The sequence below is a fragment of the Seriola lalandi genome, unplaced genomic scaffold, assembly GCF_002814215.2.
Source record: "Seriola lalandi dorsalis isolate HSWRI2012SDOR001 ecotype SW California unplaced genomic scaffold, Sedor1 jcf7180002054337, whole genome shotgun sequence".
Classification (NCBI taxonomy): domain Eukaryota; kingdom Metazoa; phylum Chordata; class Actinopteri; order Carangiformes; family Carangidae; genus Seriola; species Seriola lalandi.
This window is the reverse complement of record NW_019524890.1, coordinates 416228-420427: the sequence shown is the minus strand read 5'-3', so window position 1 is coordinate 420427 and position 4200 is coordinate 416228.

Genomic DNA, 4200 nt, shown 5'->3' with positions numbered 1-4200 from the left:
GGGGGGGGGTGGGAACCCCCCCCCCCCCCCGGAACAGCGTTCAGCACCTTCGATTAATAAGTAAATAAATCTGATTGGCAGATTCACACATAATAGCGTAAAAGAGAGTTCATTTTTCGTGTTGCTGCAGCCTGTCGTTCGTTCCAGCTGATGCCATCGAGATACACACTCAGCAAATTAGAAAGTAATTTCACTCCGCGGGCCCACCCCCACACTCGACACGCAGCCACTTTAGTCTTTTTCAGTCTTTTTTGCCCCTCTCCTTGTTGTTCTCCTGGAGTTTCAACTCTGCTGATTTTTTTCCCATACCACATTATGAAATTTCTATATTTGCCCCTACACTATATTTATCACAAATAGTACCGCTGCTGTTTGTGATTGGTTTTTAAATGATGTACTTATCCCACATATTTGCCATTTGTGTCTAAACAGAGAGCGAGACAAACGAGTAAACATACAAACACATGCACAGACACACGAGCTGGCGAGATCATCATACAAATCGATGGTCCTTTGAACCTCATTGTTGCAGAACCCACGGTGATCCGCTTATTCAGGAACACATACAAACCTCTCTTATGAATTCACTATAGTTGCAGTTATCAAGATCAGTCTTACGTGTGATTTAAAAAAAAAAAAAGAATGAAAGAGCAGAATCGCTTGTTCTCCGGTGCTGGGAGATTCTTGGCTTGTGGTGTGAACAGCCAGGCTACATTGACATGTTGCGGAGCGCCTCCGCCTCCCGTCTGAATCAATGCCTGGAATTGGTAACATGAAGGGGTGGGGTTTATGACCTATTTTGCAGCCCGTCAACAGGGGGGCAATCGACATGTTTTGGCTTCACTTATGGCTAGATGTGATATCATCCATGCCTACAGATGGTCCATTTACTTGCGATCTAGCTAGCTACAGAAGGGGAGCGAAAGTAAATGGAGTTGCTTTTTTTTTTCTGAAGCGGTTGCAAATTTTCCAATGCAACACATATCACCAAACGCACAAGCTTTTTTTTTTTTTTTTTTTAATCTACAACTTGGCTGTGTGTCTTGTCGGCTGCCGGTACGTTATCAGTTTGGGAGTCACTCTTCCTTGCTGCACCGCTACACCGGACCTAAGAGTTCCCCCACCTGCCAAACCCCTGGCTTCAGCCAAGCTCAAACACTCGCAAGTCACACACAAGTATAAGTATTCTGTAGAGTCACATGACGCACAAACACTAAACAAAAAGGCATACTCGTATCTTCTAAACTGTATTTATTATGCATGCTCACATACAAAAGTACTCCGATACACTCACATGGTTTAAACGCCTTATCTGAATTGAATTTATAATTTACACTATATTACCAAGAATCCACTTTACATCGTCAGTCTTTAACTGCAGAAATATCACGCCTAAATGCATATACACGAAAGGAGAAAATAACTACAAACACAGGCAGCACACATGCCTTGATAAATGATAATAAAGTACTGCAGGTTTTGACACTTTCATCCATTCCAGTTCACCCAAGGCCATCCGCGACGGTTCAGTAGGTTCTAATCCATTACCTGATAAATAGATTTGAAAAAATTAATTCCAAGCCAGACGTGGATTTGCAGCTTTTCTTCCTCTGCCATACATCTGTGTCTTACCCGCAGGCAGCACCGGGGCATACCCATATCCAGCACATAGTCATGACTCCAGAGAGTCACAACGTATACATATGGATGGAAGGGGGCATGCAGATAAAAAAAAAAAAAACACAAGCCAATGCTCCCCATCTGCCACTTCAAGATTTCCACTTTCTATTTTTGTTTAGTGTGTCATTAGCGCGTGTGCAGACTGCAAAGTGGGAAGAATTAATAACTTTGTCATGCTAAAAGGCATAGAGCGAGACAGGAAGCATTGCTAGTGAGTTAGCTACCCCGCATGTACCCAGAAAGCCTGTGTGTGTGTGTGTGTGTGTGTGTGTGTGTGTGTGTGTGTGTGTGTGAGGTGTGTGTGTACGTGTGTGTATCTATAGCAGCACCTACTCCTCTACCTCCTCTGAACCAACATCACCTTTAATGTTCAGGCCAACCCGGTCCCCATTGATTGTTATTGTTCCATGCTGTTTCACATTAGCAGGAAGTCTTTAACCTTTGACCCACATTGTCCTGATTCTGTTTTTCTGTCGTTGCTCATGTCAGAGGGGACACAGAAAGGGGAGGCATGATCATTAACCTCTGTCGGAGAAAAACACACTTTTGCGTTTGTCTGACAAAGCCCGTTTACGCCCCTAATTGGATTTAATGTGAGCACCGAAGAAAAGGAAGGTTTTTATTTAAATGGGCTGCATTCCGCTCCTGCAAGTCGGCTCGAGAGTGCAGTGAGAGAGAAAGCAGAGGGGAGCTGACAGAAAGCAATATCAGAATTAGACTTTGTTTCTTTGCGGCCTCAAAGCACTTTCCCCCATTAATTTGCTTCCTCTTAAATGCTTTCCATAGAAACCACAGGATCCCCACTGTCTCCTTCTCATTCATTTCCTGCAGAGAGCATTGATTTCTGTAGGGTGTAAATAAGCGCTGCATTGTTTTCTTTAGTAGTTGGTTTGTTGTTGATTTTTTTTTTTTTTATCTTATTTGGATTTTTGTTCTTTTTACTGTATTCAGACCTTAAGCATTTTTGTGGAGACCTGGTCCAAGCGCAAAAATATGGCTCTTTGAGTATATTATTGTCAGAAAATGTTTTGTAAAAATTTTGATGATGATATCAGAAATAAACATCTAAAGATGGGAGATGTGATGTCGTGTTTACTCGTATATATACTGTACTGTAACTTGCTTTAAAATGAGAACTAATCAACAGTAGTTAACTAGTTGTGGGCAGTACCACCTGTTGTGATGTCAGGGAACAGCAGAATGCTTTCTGATCCTCTGATGATGTCACCAAGGTTATCGCAGGCTTAAAAATTACAAATGTTAATGGAATAGCTATTCACTTTTTGAAAGACGTGTTAGGAGGCTTATCCACTAGAACAATGCTATCTAGTTGCACTGTTGGAAGTGTATGATACAGTGTTTTTGGAGCTGCACTGTAAAAATGTCAAATTATATTTTCTAGCATAAATAATTTAAAGTAGAAAATTAACATTGTGATAACTGATAACTTTAGATTTGAAACTGATTCATTGGAAAGTGAGAAGTGAGTTTATTTTATCTTTTGCAGTGTAAAATCTCTATGTTGCATTATTAACTCGGTGTAAATGGGTCACAATGTTTGATTATTACACTCAGAACTTATAATTATGAGTTTGTTTGATTAAATGTCCAATGGATAGTTTACTTTACTGATCAAATTAAGTCATTTAGAAACATTGTTGGCTTATTCATATATACTTCTCAGCATGCTCTGAATTAAGGGGGAATATTCTCCACAAATCCACAAGAACGTTACATAATGAGGATGACTTTGTGTCTTTTTACAAACTGATGGTCTTTATTCTGATCAAAATGAAAACAATGCAAACCATGATGAACACTGGTATGCATCTCACACACTTCTTTCAACCTTAGTGTGTATCAAACCAGAGTCTTGTGGATCATATTGTACCTTATTGAGACTGTTTAACTTAGAGTGAATCAACAGAAGTACAAATCCTGAGTTGAGATGAACTCAAAGAAATTCAATGTCAATCAAATTCAAGCACAACCCTCCTAAACAACCCAATTATGCTAAATTAATCAACGCTGCATACATTTCTTACACACAGTACAGACGCTGCACAATGCCGGCTTTTGGTGATTTACCCTGAGAGCTCGAATGGTAAATAAACTTGTCTCATTGGTTCATTCTTCAGTTGGTTCAGGATTGTACGAGCTCTGTCGTTTTCACAGAGAATCCAGCTGTGTAGGATGGTGCTCGGGTTTAGATGTCTTATGGTTGAAGCAGATGCGACTTCTCTAGCCTGCAAGCTTCCTCGCTGTCTTCTCAATTCTCTGCCATAATATGAGGATTTCCTCAGCAAATTGTGCCTTAGTTGAGTCTGGGGAGATTCATTTCAGTCATAGTAAGATGTCCAAAAATAATTTAAACATAAATTCTCCTGGGCTGCGCTGTAACACTCATCCAAACATTTAAACAAATTCACAGTAATAAGTGTAATCTGGACTTTCCGCCACCTGCAGCACTGCAATCAAACGGTCCAAAGAGAGGGAACAAAAATCAAGCTCAGCAGGCTT